The 21,444-nt window shown below is 36.7% G+C and overlaps 1 long non-coding RNA gene across 1 annotated transcript in view; it reads right to left on the minus strand.

Annotated features, from left to right (window-relative positions):
• The window catches only part of LOC148599541 (uncharacterized), a 33,331-nt gene extending 14,120 nt beyond the window's left edge, over positions 1-19,211 (minus strand). The window contains exon 1 of the long non-coding RNA XR_015917973.1: positions 18,956-19,211. This is a non-coding gene — a long non-coding RNA (uncharacterized LOC148599541). The remainder of the gene's footprint in view (positions 1-18,955) is intronic.
• Positions 19,212-21,444: the final 2,233 nt, after the last annotated feature.

The following is a 21,444-nucleotide window of genomic DNA, read 5'->3' on the forward strand; positions in this document are numbered from 1 at the left end:
TGTTTCTAGATTTGAAGCTCTGCTGACCAGAATTAGTTGAGCAGGATTAAAAATTTCCACTAAAAAATGTAATATATTCCAGAAATAAGTGTCATTTCTTGGACACGTTGTAGATGCGGAAGGTATCTTCCTAGACCCTAATAAAATAGAAGCAGTAAAATCATGGCCCATACCAACACATGTTGAGGATGTCAGACAGAAATTTCTTGGCTACTTGTTCCTATAACAGGAAATTTATAATAGATTTTGCTAAAATAGCTCGACCATTACTTTGTCTTACCGAGAGAAATATTATATTTAAATGGAATACTGAGTGTGACCAATCTTCCATAAGGTTAAATGAATGTTTAACCGCCAGTCCTATTTTGACCTATCCATGTGTTTAGAAAGAGTATATTTTAGACACTGATGATTCTGCGTTTTGGGTAGGGGCAGTTCTATCACAAATTTCTGATGAAGGTAAAGAGCGTATTATAGCTTATTATAGTAGATCACTTACCAAACAAGAAAGACAGTATTGTGTCACCCGTAGAGACCTATTAGCCATAATATCAGCTGTAAAACATTTCCACCATTATTTATATGCTACCCATTTCCTAATTAGGGCTGACCATGGAGCACTCAATTGGATACGGAATTTTCGTAATCCAGAAGGACAATTAGCCAAATGGCTAGAAGTGGTAGTTACATATAACTACACTATTAAGTATAGGGCTGGTCTAAACCATTTAAATGCAGATGGTCTGTCTAGGTTCCCCTGTAATACATGTAAGCATTGTGACAAAAGAGAAGAAATTGAAGAGAAATATCAGAATAGTGACAATATAAAGGTGTTTCATGCACATACTGGTAGTGAAACAGAACACACCTCTCTGTCTGTTAACTGGCTTGAAAGTAAGTCTAAAGAATGATAAAGATCAATACCAATTTGTCTTACCAAGCGCATACCGTAACCATGTCTTAACAATGCTACACATTGACCAATTAGCAGGACATTTGGGTGTCAAACGCACACTAGCGGGGGTTAGAGATATGTTTTATTGGGTGATTTATGATATTTTTGTTGAAAGATGGTGCAAAAGGTGTAAGGAATGTCAAAAGCGCAATCAACCTGCCCAACGTTCCAGAGGACCAATGAAAATCTACATAGTGGGAGAACCTTCGTTGGATATATTGGGTCCTGTAACTAAAATCTGTGATGTTAATAAATATATATTAGTTATAACATACTATTTAACTCGTTTTGCTGAGGCATGTGGCTTGCCTGACATAGCAACTACGATATATAAATTATTAAATGAATTTATATGCAGGTATGGTTTACCCCAACAGATACACACCGATCAGGGTGCCCAGTTTACATCCGATTAGTTTGTTGAATTTATGCAAAAGATTAGGTATTCACAAGACCAGAAACAGTCCATTCCATCCTCAAAGTTCAGGACTTGTTTTGAAAGACTGAACCGTAGAATTGAGGATATGCTCAGTAAGTTTGTTTCAAGACATCAGAGAGACTCGGATAAATTTCTACCATTTGTCATGATGGCTTACCGGTCTTCAGTGCATGAGTCTATCGGGGAAACCCCTTGTTTTATGATGATGGGCAGAGACGCTATGCTACCAATAGATATCATTTATGGTAAGTGGTGGCGAGATACCCATCCTCAGAAGGAAAACTCATTACCAGAGTATGTTGAAGCTCTCTCAGAACGTCTTGAAACGGTTCATGAGGCGGTAAGAGGTAAACTTCAGAGTGCTACTGAGCGTCAAAAACGACGTCATGATTTATCCTGTACATTCCCAGAATTCAAAGTAGGAGACAGTGTACCCTTAGAGGACACAAGGAAATATAGAGGACTTTCAAAGAAATTTCAGTTTAAATGGTTAAGTCCTTATACAGTCACCCGTGTTATTTCGGATGTACTTTATAAGATACAAGAATCATCTAAAATACTAGCTACACCAAAAATAGTTTATGTGAACAGGCTGAAAGCGTATCAAGGTAATATGAGGTAGTGCCAACTTCAAGGTGGCCCCGCCCTGAATACCAAGGGTCTGCTATTTAATAAGTCCCAGTGAGTTACTATACACACAGACGGACCAGGACAGAATTTTTATGTATTAACTTTTATATTACAACTGATGGCAATTGTCATTACATTATGGTTATGTGCAGCAATATTTGTTTTATGAATTGTCTAGTCACGAGACCACTGACACTGATAAATAATAATAATAATAATAAAAGAAAACATAAACGAAAACAAAAAAAAATGGATATAATAAGACCAAGTGGCGTCATTTAATTACAAGGTTGTCTCATGACCAGAGACCACTACATGTACGAGATGGATGACATTTCATATCTTGAGTTATGGTTATTTTGTCATGTAACCAATAACAAAGCCAAGTATATATTATGTTTTATACATGTGTCTACTCACGAGACCAGTGACAGATAAACCAAAATAGATAAATAAATTAATATAGTGAGACCAAGTGGTGTCATTTAATTACAAGGTTGTCTCATGACCAGAGACCACTACATGTACGAGATGGATGACATTTCATACCTTGAGTTGTTATGGTTATTTTGTCATGTAACCAATGTCAAAGCCAAGTATGTATTATGTTTTATATATGTATCTAGTGGCGAGACCAGTGACAATGACCCGAGAGAGACCTTCCATTGTCATTTGAATGATAAAGGTTGTTCTTGTGACTAGAGACTATATTAATTTTTAAATGTCATATTACCAATGACATAAAGTTTTGTGACAATCATCACATTATTTATGTTTCTTTTACAAGCTGAATAAGCACTGTAAGAGGATTCATGGTCCCAGACTTAAGTGTAACTTCTGTTGGTGGAGTTGCCAATCTCACCAAGCTCAGAGATTGCGGGACCATGTCAGAATTCATCATGCCCACAGAAGTACAAATTTTGTTCCAGCTGAAACACCAGCTTACTCTGGTTTACCTTCAGTAGTTGTTCCTCTGAAATCCATAACAAATATGACAAAACCAACAGATCCAATAGTTCCATTAGAACCTAGTTTCACAGAAAAAGACCTACAGCAGTCCATACCAGATTTCGCAGACCTCTTGAGGATAGAACCAAGAACCCTTCACCACTTAAACGCTTGAGATTAGATGAACCTTCACCACCATTAGTAATTCCTTCAGATGAGCTTTTTAGTAAACCTGGAACGTCCATATTCCCCATCTGATGATTTGGCCTTTGAAATATTTCATGAGGCTCCTGTACCAGAGTGTGATACATCTTGGCCAAATGTTTCTATCTCCGAACCAGCCATAAATCAAATATCCGCATTCAAATCTCAACTCCAGTTGCGTCTTCAATAACTACAACTCTAACAAGTACTAGTGTTGCCATGCCGTATTCAGTACCTAATCCTGCATATCTTTAGCCAAGCATCAGCAGTTTTGCTCAATCTACTACTCCTGTTGAACCTTCCACTATTCAGGACTCACCATTAGACCTTTCGATTTCTTCATCTACACAAAACCAGAAAACAATCTCTCCAACCTTAGAAATATACTGCAAGGAACCTGTCTTTACTATAAAGAATTTATTCATGAAATAACTCTTGACAGCATAGTGTACACACTGGTTTCATCCTGTCTGTTCTGGAAATGTGCTCTTTTATTAAAAAAATAACCAAACACTTTTTGGCATTTTGTTGCATTTTCGAAAACATCAGTAATTATAACACAAAATAATACCTATTTTTGAAACTATGAAACCAGAACCAAACAATTTTTTAGGCTTAATTGTCACGGTCTGATATGTCTATATAAGCCGAATTGTCCTGCATTCATAAGGAATTATTGGTTGCCATAGTCCGACATATCTTTGGGTCGAATTGTCCGGCACTGGTAAACTTTATGGTTCTTATAATTTGCGAAACGTCTGAAAAGATTTCTTTAATTCAATTCAGTTTCGCTTATTCTGTTTCGATTTCTATCGCTTAATTATTTTTTTATTACGATTTGATTCATTTTATCGAATTGTTTCGTTTCGATTCTTTCTTTTATCGATTACTTTCGTTTCGCAATTTTCATGACCCGAGAATTATGGGTAATATTAATTACGTAATTTTCGTATTTATCTGGGCGCCATACTGCAGACTATTATGGCCAACCCTATCTTGGAAAAGCTATGATTCGATTTTTATTTAATTATTGAAACTATCAAATATTTCCCGAGACTGGTTTGGCTCTCAATCGCACATATACAAGTATACGCAAATGAAGCTGCCATTATGCTGTTTTTCAGCTCCTGAAAATGAAGGTACAAACCGGATCTTGATGCTTTTTCTTGTCATAAGTATACAGAACCAATTTGATAATACAACCATAAACGCTCCCGTCGGGAGCGTATAATATGTCACTGAACTTGTTTAATTTCTTATGATCATCTTTTGACTGGCAACTTGAATCAGCCACTGTGACTATATGTACAAGTCTTATATGATGTCTGTATATCTGTACATAATTAAGAATGACTTTATTTCTAGGCCTGTGACTTCATGTACAAGTCTTATATGATATCTGCATGTCTGTATATATCTTAACATGACTTTACCTTTAGGCCTGTGACTTCATGTACAAGTCTTATATGATATCTGCATGTCTGTATATATCTTAACATGACTTTACCTTTAGGCCCTTGACTTCATGTACAAGTCTTATATGATATCTGTATATCTGTACATAATTAAGAATGACTTTATTTCTAGGCCCGTGACTTCATGTGCAAATCTTTTATGATGTCTGAATGTCTGTATTTATATCGTAACATGACTTCATTTCTAGGCTCGTTACTTCATGTACAAGTCTTTTACAATGTCTTATATGATACTTGTATGCCTATGGCTTCATATAATGAAACAAAGTCTCTTCATATCAGTAAATCAATTTATAATCTCAGGGATACTCCAATACTAAGGTTCTGTTTAACTTTATGCTACAAACCACAATTTTCACTAAGTATTATGGAGCTTCTACCTTGAGGAGGTAGACCTAGGGTAAGGGACACAACTCATAAAATCATTCAAACGTTTGTATTCAGCATTTTACATCAATCCTATATAAGCATCTAATTAACTTGGATTCATTTTATGCTTGAGAGGCTTTGGTGAAATTGAATATAATACAAACAAACATATCACCGATTCCATGAGTTGTGTCCCTTTCCCTAGGTCTACCTCTTTAAGTTTAACCTGAAGAAGACTATACATCACCGAAAAGCTGCATGTTTACACTAATATCCCTGAAAATATTAAGTGGGATTTACCAACTTGCAATTGTGACACCGGCTCCTAAAAGACAATGAGCTAAAATAGAATGGGAAGTCACTTACATTTCACAAACTGGGGTTTTTATGCAGAACTCATAAAAAGTATTTGAATCATTAAGTTACTGTGACCATTTTAAATAGAAATAAAGACAATATAATTCCCTGCCAAACACAAGCTCACTTATGCAGATTTGATGTGCAGTTCTTCCACAGCAAAGTAACACAAGTGCTCTAAAACTTCTGTAGGACTATGTTTGCGTACATTCTAAACGCTCAATTGTTGAATTACTAGTATGTTACCTTAACAAACTCTTCAGCCCATAAAAGGGTTTGGTTTTAACAGTTTTCACACTATTTTAAGGTATAGTATACACATGTAATTTAATGTAATTGATTGTTTGTAAGCATAGTTTTTATGTCCACAATGGCAATCTATGTGTTAGAAAAATGTGTTCTGTTACATGTATTTTCATAAACAGGTGACGTATGTGTAGTTGAGTAAGAGCAAGAAATATCATAGTATAAATATATTGAAACATTGGGGTTACCATAAATGAGGAGAAGATTATAAAAAATTGTCACTTGCAATAAGGGTAAATATAAATTAAACACTGCAAAACCCTCTTGTTAAGTTATAACCGTAATGTTGAAAATAGACACTTTCAATATCTGCTTTTGTGCTTGACTCCTTTTTCCTGTTTCAATACGAACTCTTTTCTGAATAAAAATAAAGCACTTTCAGACTTCAAGTATGCCAGATTTGGACACGGGTTAATGAGATATATATATTTTTTAAATATTTAGTTATGATAAAATTTAACTTGTCCTTACACTAGTTACAAGTCCTTTCATAAATGAAAAAGTCTTTGATTGTATGTATCTCTCTCATAGCAAATCTACCAATCGTTGCGGGAGAGAGGCAGTTATTAATGCTGTTATCAGAGAGTTGTTAAGTAGCACTCCAGCTAAGAATCATGCAAAATGTGATACATAATTGGAAAGCCTACATATTTTTTATTTTTAATATTTTGTTTAAAGCGCTTTAGTAAATAAAAATTAGCATTTGGTTTTTCGTATAACTTGTGCTCATAGGAGATAAAAATTGTATACAATAAACTGCAGAATTCAAAATTATGGGGGATAACTCCTTAGGGGAAGTGTAAATGACACTCAAATACACTAGAATTAATTGGATTTATTATGTTGATTATCTCCTAAAAGTAGGCAGACTTGAATGAATAATTACACATTTCATAATATAGACACATAAAACAACTTAATTAAAAACATAAAAATATGTAGCCTTTTTTGGGGTGTATCACATTTTCCAGATTTTGCATAATTCTTACAAAGACAGCTACTTAATTTCATAGATTTCCTGTATCATATGTACAAATAATAAAGAGAGACTTGTAGCAAGTCTAACTTGATCTATTCAGCATTTGAAAAATTAGCAGAAATATTCTACAATGCAGGAGAATCTTGATTTCCCCTCTTGGAGAGACTATGGCTGTTGGTGGAAGCAATGAACTGTGTATTAATCGAACATTGTTACCATTCCTTGGCTTCTGTTGGTGGCTGCATTTTTTTTCAACAATGATCATGTTATTGGTACAACTGCACATGAAATAAAATGGTATGTAGATATCAGTAGTATACACGTGGGAAACGGTCATCATTTTTCAGGTGAAGCCAGGTGGAGCACCCCAATGCGCATGGTCATGGACCAGAAGTGACCGGTAGAGGGAGGGGGAGGAAGTGGACTTTGGGTATGACCGGAAGTGGAACTTGGGTGACCAGAAGTAGACTTAGATGGGGGACCAGTAAAGGGAACATGGGGACTTTTTTTATCTCAGAAGGGAGGTCTTGAAGGTAAGGAGCGAGGAAACGATCTCCATAGGTACCCTCATTAAGTATCCAAATTAGTATCATTATATAGTATGGTGTAAACAGGTAAGTATAAAAAAATGGGGTATTATGAGTAGAGTTATCTTTTTTTTGTTTTTATTTTTTATTTCTACTTTTCCATTAACGTTAATTGTTTTTTTAATTATTTTTTTTGTAAATTATTTGTAATTTCATTGTCTTTGTGAAATAATGTTAAATTAAATGGGTACTTTGAATAGATTTTAAATTTTCATGTGAATACCTTTGTGTTCAATGGATTGTGTAATTTTAACAGATGTCTCAGGGATTAGACAGGTGTTTTAAACTTCCCATTTTACTGGTGATTTCAATACCCCATGTATTGATTTGTAACCGTTTTTATTGTGCTTTATGAATACATTACAGGTGTAAGGACGTGTTGTGCAATGTTTACCACTCGGACATTAATTTTTATCATTGTTTTAATTAGTTTTCTTTAATTATGTTTAATATTTTTTTTTTGTATTCAGTGTGAAATTTTGACTAACCACTAATGATTATCCTAAGGTTTACAATAGAAGTTTACAGTCGGAACGTTAAGAGCTTTTGAATGGTGTATTGTCTTTCATTTTTATTATAATTAGATTTTTTATAGTCGACCATTTCATCACCTATTACAGATCCACTCAACCTTTTCATAGCTTTTATCCGTCTTATGGGGCTCTATCTGGTAAACCGATTTCTTTTTCATATTTTCAATGTTTACATGTCGCGTGTACTTGATTTGACCTGTTATGGGGTTGTATTTGGTAAACCATTGATTTGTTCATTCCCCCCTCCATATTTTCATTCGTATTTCGTTTCTTCCTCCCTTATTTGTTTAAGTTTGAAACTTGTGTGCTCGTTTAATGTTTTTCTTTTGTTATTATAAGGAGATTGAACTTTTTACTGCTATAGTATTTTCGATATTTACATGTCGCGTTTACCCAAACTTGCTTTGAACGTGTTATTAGGGTCTATCAAGTAAACCGATTTCTTTTTCATACTTTCAATGAAATTATATTTTTCTCTCCATATTTTCATTCGTGGTTTATTTCCTTCGCCCCCTTTTTTTGTTTAAGTAGTTTATGATGTTTTTTTTTTACTGCTATCGTATGTTTTCAAGTTACTTACACTCAAACTTTGACCCGTGTTATGAGGCTCTGATAGAAAATATATTTGTTACGCTGTCGCTAACGATTTTAATAGGTTTTATCAGTTTTGAGCTACCCTGTTTTGTAAGGAGGCCTTTCTTTAGATTAGTTTTATTACACAACAAGATTTTTTTCTTTTATATTTTATTTACAATTCATATTCATTGTTCCATTCGCCGGGGTGTCGTCTGTTTTTCGAAACCGGGTCCTGCGTGATGGTCTGTTCCATAAAGTGCTCTTCTTTTCCTTTACACAACACTTCACGATACGATCATCTTATGATTTAGCTTTACTATAAGTAGTTTTGCCGTCCGAGTATCATTGGCGTCAAGGCTGTTTTTTCCACTCTATTTAACCTTCTCTCCCTTTCGTTCCTCGGTAACATGACTTCTGGTGGTGTTCGTTGTATATCCAATATAGCTCCCCCTTTTTTTGATGAACTATCCTCTCAGGTTCTGGCATCTTAGATCAACATGATTCATCTAGTTGAACTTTTGTAACTTTCTTGATTTCTGAAGGGGCGTTGTTTCTTAGACAAGAATGCACGATATTCTGCTTTGGTTTCCACTAGTATTTGATATTCTGACGTTGTACGTTTTACGTTCTTAATCCAGCTACACTATCTTTGTTCCGAAATCGAAATCCTCTATATAAGAGTCACATCTTTTTTCTGGTCGACTTTTTTCTTTCCTCCAGCTGGTCTACGACGACGTCTTTTTGGGCCTCACTTTCTTTTGTCAGTTCATTCTTTGGTTTGCATTGTGCCCTTCCTGTCGTCCATTGCACGTGGATGGCATCACGACTGGTGACCTCTTCTAAATGAATCCCTCGACAGGGAACTATCTTGTAAATCTTTATTGCTCCGGGTGCGTCCATCTCATTTGTGAGTCGGCCACGAAGTGATCACATATCCTTTTTACTCTCTATTTATACTTTTCTTCATCCCAAAACACATCATGAATTTCCCATGCGAAAATGTTGCTTCTCAATCTCAAGTCGTCGGGAGTGCCCGGTTTCATGTCGATCAATTATTAATATCCGTGGCAGTTTGGTGGTGGCATACTTTTTGGGAAACATTTGTTGGGCCATGGTCATGGCCTGTGATACGTCTCTGGGATTCCTAAAAAGAACCAGGTAATGTGCATTCAGACTGATGGTTCTGTGATACTTGATTTGTTGAACAGATTCTGAACCAGCAACATGACACATATTTTTATGGTGAGAATATTTCGTGAAGAGATGCGAGATAGATTCAGTGACCGAATTCAACATATCGTCTAGAACAAGCAAGTGTCTCATTCTGGGATCCAAGGTGTCAAGGTCCGGGAGTCCTTGTACAAAGTCGACATCCGCCATGGTTCCATAAATGATCTGGAACACATCGTAGCACCACGTTATTCGATCGGGTCTAGGCATCATCATGTGTTTCACGTTTTGTACGAATCGGTGTACAAACAACGTTTTTCCACTTTCGCTGGGTCCTGCTATGACACTGGTAAAGGGATGAACTCACTGGATGAAATGGTTGTCCAAGTATCCTTTGGGTACGTAAAAAGCAAGGGGATCATCTGTCGGGTGTATGAAAAAGTTTCCGTCAGTTGGGTCGTCGGGTAAGCTTTCTAGAGTTTCATCCTTGATCGATTGGGGTTGCCCTTTCATCAAAGTATCTTGTTTTTTTTTCTTTTCCCAATGCATATTGGTGTAGTTCTGTTATCAAAGTATCGTAGTCCGATAAACTAGTTTGCATTGATTCTGTCTTTCGAAGATTGCATGTTGCTGGACAGGATGCGTATGTGGACTGAATTGGTCTGTTTGCATGGTTCTCGTAGCGTGATAGACGCAGTGATCCTTGCGATGGTCTAGAATAAGGAGAACACCTGGTTTCACTCCGATGGGGTAGATCAATTGAAGCTTGGTATCCATGGGTTTTCCTAAAATGACGATTCATATTATATCTTCTTGTATAGATCATCTTACATTCTCGACAGGTCGTGGACATCTTGTAAACGACGACCTTCTTCTTTGACAACTGAGAACAAAATGATAACAATTCTATTTTACTTTTACTTTTAAGACTATTTTTTGCAAGTATTCTCGCTGATATTCCTTCCATACTTTACCCACTTTTGAGGCTATGTTTGTCTCTTTACTCTCCCCATTTTTTCTTTTGACCCCTAATATTGACTCTTGACTCCCATTCTTAAATCTGAACGATTCTTTACTCTGGCACTTGACTCCGGCTTGACTCCGACTCTTGACTGTAACGACTCTTTACTCCGGTTCTTGATTCTTACCCCGACTCTAACGATTCTTGACTCCGACTTGATTCCGACTCTTGACTAATACGTCATTTTAGTACGGCTTTTGACTCGTACCCCCCGACTCTAACGACTCTTGACTCTAACTACCAACTCTAACGATTCGATTCTTGACTCTTACCCCCGACTCTAACGCCTCTTGTCTCTACTTGTCTCTACTTGATTCTAAGCACCTACAATTTCCCCTTCACTCCTCCTAACATGAACTATTTCTGTCTTTAACTCTAAACTTTTAACTTGACATGAGGTTTTACATAAGATGGTTATTGCTAAGACAATAACATTCATAACACAAAGGTCTAACACCAAGCCTTAACCAAAACAAAACTTGCGATAGACATAAATAAACTTGCGCAATTCTGAAGATTCAACCTAAACTCTATCCTTAACCATTTTGTGTCAACTACCTTTATTCGACCTCAAAGTGTATCTCCTTCTCAAACCATAACTTAATCGATAAACTATTTCTCACATTTATTACTGTTTATTGGCCAAAGCCCCAACCCTAACCCTATACAAATAACATGGCTTGACCCCAACCCTAAACATAAACCTAAGTCTATCCCTTTACTTAACCATACCGCTAATACTAACCCGAACCTATATCTAACGTTTAACTCTAACAATTTTCTTGATACTGGACCTTATCAGAAACTCTAACCCTAGATCTTTGACCCGCATGCTAACTATCTAAATCTAACACTGACTCAAGTCCTAACCCCGAACTCGAACAAGTAACGATCAAGACCTTACCCCATTCTCCTTAACAAACTCTATATTGACGTTAATCAAGTCTAAGGCCTGATATAGACCTAACTCTAGACTTAACCATATACCTGATCCTTGATATAACGATTGATTCTAGCAACTTTCTTGATAGTAGACCTTATCTGAATTTAGACCCTAACCCTAGCTCTAACTTTATCATGACAGTATCTTTCACCTTAATACAAACTCTTAACTATATTCCAAACACTAAGCTTAAACATAACCCAGAACCGAAACAAGTACATGTATCTTACCCTTACCCTTAGTTGATTACATTTAAATCTATAGTTCGGTATAAGGTTATGTCTACGCTTATGATTAAGTGTAGGGTTGGGACCAGGTCTTAGTATTTGTCTAGGGATAAGGTTATATCTAGGGTTAGGATTAGGTCTAGAGATAGGTCTATGTTAGGTTTCGGTTAAAGTTAGATCTAGATCTAGACTTAGGTCTATGACAAGGGTATAGTTTATGGTAAAGTGTTGAGTTAGGCATAGGGTTATGTTTAAGGTTGGGGTAAGATGTTGATGTTTGTCCAGGGCTATAATTAAGTTCGGGTTAGGGTTAGTGGAAAGGGTTAGGGTTAATGGTTAGGGTTAGTGGTAAGGATTAGGGATAGTGGTAAGGGTTAGGGTTAGGTTAGGGTAAGGGTTAGGGTAAGGGCTAGGATTAAGTGTATGGTTAAGCGTTTGATTAAGTATAGGGTGACACATAGTGTTATGTGAAGAATTAAGGTCAGGTTAAGGTTAGAGTTCAGATAAGGTCTAGTGTTAAGAAAATTGTTCGGATCAACCGTTAGTTATAGGCTCAGGTCAATGACAAAGGTTAAGTTTATGGTTAAGTGTTGGGTTAGGGTTAGGATTATGTCTAGAGATAGGTCTAGGTTAGGTTTCGGTTAATGTTAAATCTATACTTAAATCTTTTGCCTGGTGTTGGTCGTAGTGATGGTCTAGCTTGAGGCATTTGATTAAAGTTATATCTAGAGTTATTTATGGGGTAAGGGTTAGATACATGTACTTGTTTCGGTTCTGGATTATGTTTAGGCTTAGTGTTTGGAATATAGTTAAGAGTTTGTATTAAGGTGAACGATATGGTCATGATAAAGTTAGAGCTAGGGTTAGGGTCTGAATTTCAGATAAGGTCTACTATCAAGAAAGTTGCTAGAATCAACCGTTATATTAAGGATCAGGTCTAGGGTAAGGGTTAAGTTTATGGTTATGTGTAGATTTAGGCCTAGGGTTATGTTTAAGGTTGGGGTCAGATGTTGCTGTTTTTCTAGGGTTATGGTTAAGTCTAGAGTTAGGTCTATATCAGGTCTTAGACTTGATGAAAGTCAACATAGAGTTTGATAAGTAAATTGGTATCAGGTCTCGATCGATACTTGTTCGGGTTCGGGGTTAGGACTTGAGTCAGTATTAGATTTAAATAGTTAGCATGCGGGTCAAAAATCTAGGGTTAGAGTTTCTCATAAGGTCCAGTATCAAGAAAATTGTTAGAGTTAAACGTTAGATATAGGTTCGGGTTAGGATTAGCGGTATGGTTAAGTAAAGGGATAGACTTAGGTTTATGTTTAGGGTTGGGGTCAAGCCATGCTATTTGTCTAGGGTTAGGGTTAGGGCTTTGGCCAATAAACAGTAATAAATGTGAGAAAAAGTTTATCGATTAAGTTACGGTTTGAGAAGGAGATACACTTTGGGGTCGAATAAAGGTAGTTGACACAAAATGGTAAAGGATAGAGTTTAGGTTGAATCTTCAGAAGCTTATTTATGTCTATCGCAAGTTTTATATTGGTTAAGGCTTGGTATTAGACTTTTGTGTTATGAATGTTATTGTTTTAGCAATAATCATCTTGTGTTAAACCTCATGTCAAGTTTAGAGTTAAAGACAGAAATAGTTCAGGTTAGGAGGAGTGTAAGAGAAGTTGCAGGTGCTTAGAATCAGTAGAGTAGAGACAAGAGTCGTTAGAGTCGGGGGTAAGAGTCAAAAGCCGGAGTAAAGAGTCGGAGTGAAGTCGGAGTCGAAAGTCGCTAGAGTTGGGGTAGGAGTCAAGAGCCGGGGTAAAGAGTCGTTACAGTCAAGAGTTAGCGTCAAGCTGGAGTCAAGGATCGGAGTCAAGCCGGAGTCAAGAGTCGTTAGAGTCGAGGTAGGAGTCCAGAGTCGTTAGAGTCGGGAATACGAGTCATAAGCCGGAGTAAAGTCCTTAGAGTAAAGAGTTGGAGTCAAGTATCGTTGAAGTAAAGAGTCGGAGTCAAGTCGGTGTCAAGAGTCGTTAGAGTCGGGATAGGAGACAAGAGCCGGAGTAAAGAATCATTAAAAGTCAAGAGTCGTTAGGGTCAAGAGCCGGCGTCAAGAGTCGTTAGAGTCAAAATTCCGAGTCAAGAATCAATATTAAGGGTCAAAAGAAAGAAAGGTGGGAGTAAAGAGCCAAACATAGCCTCAAAAGGGGGGTAAAGTATGTAAGGAAGATCAGCGAGAAGACTTGCAAAAAATGGTCTTAAAAGTAAAAGTAAAATAGAATTGTTATCAGTTTGTTCTCAGTTGCCGAAGACAGAAATAGTTCGGGTTAGGAGGAGTGAAGGGGAAATTGTAGATGCTTAGAATCAAGTAGAGACAAGAGTCGTTAGAGTCGGGGGTAAGAGTCAAGAATCGAATCGTTAGAGTTGGTAGTTAGAGTCAAGAGTGGTTAGAGTCGGGGGTGCGAATCAAAAGACGTAGTAAAGTGACGTATGAGTCAAGAGTCAAGTCGGAATCAAGAATCGTTAGAGTCGGGGTAAGAGTCAAGAGCCGGAGTAAAGAGTCGTTACAGTCAGGAGCCGGAGTAAAGAGTCGTTACAGTCAAGAGCCGGAGTAAAGAGTCGTTACAGTCAAGAGCCGGAGTAAAGAGTCGTTACAGTCAAGAGTCGGAGTCAAGCCGGAGTCAAGAGCCGGAGTAAAGAATCGTTAAGATTTAAGAGGGGGAGGCAAGTCGGAGTCAAGAGTCAATGTTAGGAGTCAAAAAAAAGGGGAGAGTAAAGAGACGAACATAGCCTCAAAAGGGGGTAAAGTATGGAAGGAATATCAGCGAGAATACTTGCAAAACTAATCTTAAAAGTAAAAGTAAAATAGAATTGTTATCATTTTGTTCTCAGTTGTCGAAGAAGAAGGTCGTCGTTTACAAGATGTCCAGAATGTAAGATGATCTTTACAAGAAGGTATAATATAAAAGGTCATTTATACCAAGCTTTAATTGCTGTAACCCATCGGAGTGATACCAGGTGTTCTCCTTATTCTAGACCATCGCAAAGATCATTGCGTCTATTCACGCTACGAGGACTATGAAAACAGGCAAACGGAGTCCACATGCGCATCCTGTCCAGCAAAAGACAACCTTAGAAAGACAGAATCGATGCAAACTGATTTATCGGGATACGATACTTTGATGAAGAACTAAACCAATATGCTATGAGAAAAGAAAAACAAAACCAAGATTGATGAATGGACTACACCAAGACCCTTATACTTCGATGAAAGGGCCACGCCAATCGATCCAGGATGAAACTCAAGAAAACTTGCCAAAGGACCCCGCTGACAAGAACTTTTTCTTACATCCGACAGACGACCCCCTTGCTTTCGACGTACCTTATGCTACTTGGACGACCATTTAATGCCTTGGGCCCATCCCTTTACCAGCGTCATAGCCGGAAGTGGCAACGTGAAACACATGATGATGCCTAGACCCGATCGAATAACGTGGTGCTACGATGTGTACCAGACCATTTATGGAACCATGGAGGATGTCGACTTTATACAAGGACTCCCCGTCCTTGACACCTTGGATCCCCGAGCAAGACACTTGCTCATTCTAGACGATTTGATGAATTCGGTCACTGAATCTATTTTGCATCTCTTCACGAAACATTGTCACCATAAAAATTTAAGTGTCATGTTGCTGATTCAGAATCTGTTCAACAAAAACAAGTATCACAGAACCATCAGTCTGAATAACCATTACCTGGTTCTGTTTAAAAATCCCAAAGACGTATCACAGGCCATGACCGTGGCCCAACAAATGTTCCCCAAAAAGACAAACTACTTTATGAAATCGTACAAGTATGGCACCGCCATTTATTGATCGACATGAAACAGGGCACTCCCGAAAACTTGAGATTGAGAAGCAACATTTTCCCATTGGAAATTCAGGATGTGTTCTTGGATGAAGAAAAGTATAGAGATGAAAAAGGATGTGCGGTCACGTCTTGGCCGACCTGCGAAGGGGGTGGACGCACCCGGAGCAATAAAGATTTACAAGATAGTTCCCTGTCAAGGGATTCATTTAGAAGAGGTCCCCAGTCGTGATGCCATACACGTGCAATTGACGACAGAGCTTGCAGAATGCAAACCAAAGAATGAACCGACAAAAGAAAGTAAAGTCCCAAAAGACCTCGTGGTAGACCAGCTGGAGGAAAGAAAAAAGCCAATAAAACAGATGTGACATTTATAAATGGAACTGTATAGAGAGGAGTTCGAAAAAAGATCGCGAAGCTGTATTAAGAACGTAAACTACCTTAATAAATCAAGAAAGTTACAAAAGTTCAACTAGATAAATTTTGTTGTGTAATAAAACTATACTAAAGAAAGGCCTCTTTACAAAACAGGGTAGCTCAAAACCGATAAAACCTATTAGCAATAGCATACCAAACATATGTACTATTTTAGAGCCTCAGAACACAGGTCAAAGTATAAGTAACTTGAAAACATACTATAACAATAAAAAAGTTTAATCTCCTTATAAAAAACCATCAGACAATATAAAAAAGGGGGTGAACGAAACAAGCCACGAATGAAATTATGGAGAGGAAAATAAAATTCCGTAGATCAATGGTTTACCCCCATAACAGGTCAAATCTAGTACACGCAACATGTAAACATTGAAAGTATGAAGAAGGAACGTACCCGATAGAGCCTCATAACACGTTCAAAGGGTGTACGCGACATACAAAGAGTAATCAAGGGAACCAAGGTTAAATATCGAAAATACTATAGCAGTAAAAAGTTAAATCTCCTCATAATGACAAACGAATAAACATTAAAGGGGCACACAAGTCTCAAACAAAAAAAGGGCGTAAGAAAAAAAGTACGAATGAAAATATGGAGAGAAATGTAAAATTCGTCAATGGTTTACCCCATAACGGGTCAAATCAAGTACACGCGACATGTTAACATTGAAAATATGAAAAAAGGAATTTACCCGTTAGAGCCCCATAAACGGATAAAATCGATGAAAATGTTGAGTGTGTCTGTAATAGGTGATGACATGGTCGACTTTAAAAATCTAATTATAACTTCCGGTCATTGACCACCGAATGTGACGTCATGTGCATGCGCATCGGGTGCTCCCCCTGAAAAATAATACTTCTAAAACTCATAGTATATTACTAGTTTTTCATAAAATGGGGATATTTCGGAATTTTTACTCCATTTCACCAGTAGTTTGTAATTTTATTCATATAGCGTACCTAAACATGATTTTGTAAGCTAGTATTGAAATACAATTATGTAGTGTCCTAGCTTTCTAGTAAGCCAGAGTAATAAATATTTGAACTTTTCCAAATCAAATTGGGTCCCTGTTGTGTGTAATCATGTCACAACATACTGAGTTTACTATTCAACATAACCTCAACATACATGTAGGTGCAAAAAGGTTCTTCAGTAAATATAGTGCAAGAGTTAACGAATGAGTCTGGGAATCAAGAGTATCCCAAAAGATTCATGTTTTTCCTATTTTCAAAAGATTTAAGTTTCCCTTTTGAATGTCAAATACATGCAAGGACTGTGTTCTTGCTGCCATATATGCTTTGTATAGATGGAGCATACATTGTAAGTGATTTTGGGTACTGTCAACTTTCTGTTTCAAGGGACTTAGCCATTTTTTACTATATTTTAGGAATGAACTGATAGAGAAAATTTTCTTCGCAAAGATCAATTCTCTGAAGAAAGAATTTTAATCTCTTTCAAAATTTGATTCTCGCCGATCCACACAAATAACTAAAATAAAAAGTAATCTGTAAGCGATGGCATACTAGTGATACCCCCGTTTTTAATTACGATATAACGAAAATAAACAGTCCTAAGTAAGCAATTAGTTATTGTTATTTTTTCCAAAATGTACCCTACCATACAACGTACCTACAGGAAAAAAGTGTTAAAATTTCAAGCCGCGGTGATGAGTCGTAGATGAGAAATCTATGGTGGTAAAAAATGTTATGGTAACATTGACAAGGGTAAAACAGTATACCCTCTTATATGATTGGATGACGAAACTTTTTAATTACAAAGAAAGAATTCAAATTAAAGCAAACAGACTCCCCCTAAAAATGATAAAAACAAATGCGAACAACAAACAAAACAAACTATCTTTGTTGCAACATGGATAATACTGATTGGTAGAGCCAAAATAAAACAAGCAGCCTCCCTCCAAAAAAAGGAAACCAGTCAGCATAGAGCTGCACATCTGCAAAAAATAGCCTCCCACGAACAGCAGACACACCCAAACAATAAAGAAAAATAGCACCCTAACAAAAAGAAGGTAAAAAAAATCACATTTAAAAAATAACATTCCCCCTCCCCCACCCCAAAATACCCTAAAATCAAATTGTAGCAATATTGAGGCACTAAAAAAGAATTTAAACACAAATAAAATCGGGACCCCCCAAAATAACTAAAAAAAACATTAAAATTATCCCAAAATAAAAATAAAAATTGAGCAGTCACATCTAAAAAAAAAAGCACCAAAGATAAAAAAGACCGCCCCTCTCCATAAGAACTGAAAGAAAAAGGAACCCCCAACTGAAAATAACAATTTATAAGTATATAACACCCCCCCCAAAAAAAAAAAAAAAAAAAAAATAAAAATAAAAAAATAAAAAAATAAAAAAATAAAAATAAAAAAATAAAATAAAATAACCACACAGCACAACAATAATTCTCCGATGAACGCTTTTATACGCCATCAACAAGCAACGTCCGCTCCTAGTATTATTTAAAGGCACGGTCAAAGTGAAAATAAGAAACAGACTATAATTCATCTCGTATTCAAAGTGAGGCACGTGATTTACATTTGCTGTAAACAAAAAATTGAGGCGCCCAATTAAAAAAAGCGATATCGCTATAACTTTTGGCTGTGTCTGCTGAAATATTATAAACATTATAAACCAAGATGATTCAAAGAGACAAATGTATATAAAATCGAGCCCCTACCTTGGTTGAGTGTGTCCAATGAAGCATGTGATGTAAAACGTTGTGTTCCGAGATGAGGTAAAATTTTCCAACTTTCCAGAATGAAATTTGCGGCGTTGATAAGGGATTCATTGGACGGCCAAATCATAAAATAGCTCCGGACACTGAATCCCAAAATGGATTAGGATTGCAGGTTCAGATGGGATTCACAAGGAAACCAATACATACACACACACATATGTGTGAAATATTCAATGCTTTATCAAAGTACGTACCTTTCAGTCCTTTCCACTGGGTCCATAATTTGTCATTTGGACATTTCTGAGTCTGATGATCGTCGAGTTGTGGAGTCTTTACTGCATAATGCCGAACACAAAACTGACACATTTGATACCTTTCTTACATATCCAACACACGGCACATGATGAACTCCGTAATGAATCATTTTACCTCTTAATATTATCACACTGGCCCCCAGTTTCTGAATTATTTGTTCAGTTATTGTTTAAAAGTAAACCATTACGGAAGAAAGTCACAATTGAATTTGGAGCATGCGTAGAAAACCCCCAATTTGTAGCTCCTGCACATTCCAGGCATACCAAAAGCCGAACGATATGTGCGGAATGACAATTTGTAAGTTCGGCACATTCCAAACCCCGGATTTACAAATTTAGACATTCGAACCCCTGGTACAAATTGATAGACATTCTATTCCCCGGAATTACAAATTAAGAGGCCGAAGTTATATTTTTGTTTTGTTTTAGGGTGCACTATACAGTTACATTAAGGCGCACTGTTTCGACCACTAAGTTACCCCCGTCAAATTTTGTAAAACTTAAAAGTAAAAGTTGAACTTTGTTGGATATATTGTTTAAATGTAGTTTATACATAGACAGATGAAATATATGCAATGGTACACAGGTGTAATTGAAATGAAGAATGTTATCCGGAATGTTTCAGTCCTCTGCCATATAAGGTTCTCTCCTCAGCATCAGAAGGCTGATTTACAAAATACCTGATTTCGCACGAACTTTTGGAGCTAAAATTGTGAGAGTATGAATCGAAAAGGGTCTTACTATTTTTACCCTTTTCCACCTACCCCATGCATACTTCCATTCTGTGGTAGTATCTAATATATATATATATAAGGGTCTGAAAAATTCCCAACGATGTTAGAACTGTCAAATTTGCGCAGCAAATTTTTGTCGTTCCCTCCGCGGGACTCGAACTCGTACCGCTGTGACATCTATGGCAAAACCGCCTGCACTAAGTCCAGCCTAGCTGGCCGAGTGGTCTAAGGCGCTGGACTTAGTGCAGGCGGTGTTGCCATAGATGTCACAGCGGTACGAGTTCGAGTCCCGCGCAGGGAACGACAAAAATTTGCTGCGCAAATTTGACAGTTCTAACATCGTTGGGAATTTTTCAGTCCCTTCTATAAGTTTACGTTATCTTCCCTGTATCAATTTGATCCAATGGAGTAGTGTAGTGAATAGAGTCGTCACATTCTGAGATGGTATATATATATATATATATATATATATATATATATATATATATGATATTTAAAGGTACAATCACCCACAGCGTACGTGATTCAGCTTCTGAATCTGTTTTGATCATGAACTTTGTGAGTTTTATGCTCATAAGGTTTTTTTTAGTTTTATGCTGAAGAAAGATATCAGTTATCCGAAATATTCAATGTTCAATGTAAATTTTACCATCTACTGGTGATGTTAAACATAGTTCAACGTTTATAAACGTCTCAGAATGTGACGACTCTATTCGCTACACTGCTCCATCGCATCAAATTGATACAGAGAAGATATGTAAACGTATAGAAAGGTCTGAAAAATTCCCAACGATGTTAGAACTGTCAAATTTGCGATGCTCATTTTTTTGGTCGTTCCCTACGGGGGACTCGAACTTGTATCGCTGTGACATCTATGGCAACATCGTCTGCATGAAGTCCAGCGCCTTAGACCACTCTGCCCGCTAGGCTATAGCTTTCGCTGGCCGAGTAGGATTAATCTAAGGCTGCAACGTATATAAGTACACAGTGTATGGTAGTACGGGACAGTTCATTTAGATGTTATTATGCAGGATAGGGGATCAAATTAATGATGCATGTCACAACAAATCAATATTATACAAAATTCTCAGAATGTAACGACTATTCGTTAAATGTGCTCACACTTATTGGGTTAAACAATTAGTGTAAAAATTACATGATTAAATTAATGTAATTTAAAAAAAACCCTGAATCTGAATTAATTTGATGTTTATATGCACAAAATAAATGAATGAAATGTGTTGTGATGCAGGGGAGTATCAGAACATCTGCACCCTAATACATTCCATTCATTTAGTTTACGCATATAAATATCCAATTTCAATTCAATACCAGGCTGTAACAACTGAAAGAACAAAACAACTTTGCAAAGTAAATGAAAAACAAATCAAATATTTGAACAACCAGGCATGAAAAATTGGAATATTGACACTGCTATCTTTTAGAAAAATTTGTCATATGTATTGATTACAATCTTAATTCAGGTAAAGAAGCATGAATTCTATATGTATAACGAGTCTCTCTCACGGGCTGTTAGTACGGCGAATTTCGTCTATACTACCCCGTCAGATAGTAATGATATGATAAAGTACTTAAGTCAAAGTCAAGTAAAAAAGGTCCGTTTCAGAAATGGTATAACTAAATACCAAAAAAAAATCTTCCACACCTTTTATAATGGGTTTCTCTGCCCTATAC

This window comes from Perna viridis, chromosome 13 (assembly GCF_037379345.1).
Source record: "Perna viridis isolate PV_CMFRI_1.1 ecotype Kerala chromosome 13, ASM3737934v1, whole genome shotgun sequence".
Taxonomy (NCBI): domain Eukaryota; kingdom Metazoa; phylum Mollusca; class Bivalvia; order Mytilida; family Mytilidae; genus Perna; species Perna viridis.